This window comes from Borostomias antarcticus (genome assembly GCF_949987555.1).
Source record: "Borostomias antarcticus genome assembly, chromosome: 1".
Lineage (NCBI taxonomy): Eukaryota > Metazoa > Chordata > Actinopteri > Stomiiformes > Stomiidae > Borostomias > Borostomias antarcticus.
The window spans coordinates 730576-730999 of NC_140234.1; positions in this window are offsets into that span (position 1 = coordinate 730576).

Here is a 424-nt window from a genome sequence, read left to right on the forward strand (position 1 = left end):
GTCAATCTGCAGTAAAAGCAAATGCTAGCAAGTCGAAAACATTTTCAAATTGTCCAAATTAACTTGGTGGTGGGATTATTCAATATTTCCGCTGGTAAGGTTGTTCTGTGGTGTGGCGCCACGGCAAAATCCTTGTCAGCACACCACACATTTGATACAAAAAATTATAATTTAGGCTAACAAATTAGGCTATATACTTTATATTAAAGTCTTAAATTAAACATCTGTATCTTTCTAAATAGTTCTGCCTAAATGCGCTTTCAAAACCATGACAATGTCGTGCCCGCATTTTTATTTCCCAGAATAGCTTGGAAAGTAGAAAAGTAGCGCTCCGCAAATGCTACTTTCTGTGGTCAACTCAAAAGATTTTGTGCGTGAATGTTTAGCCCTGTTTTAAGGTTACTTATGATCATATACAATGGTT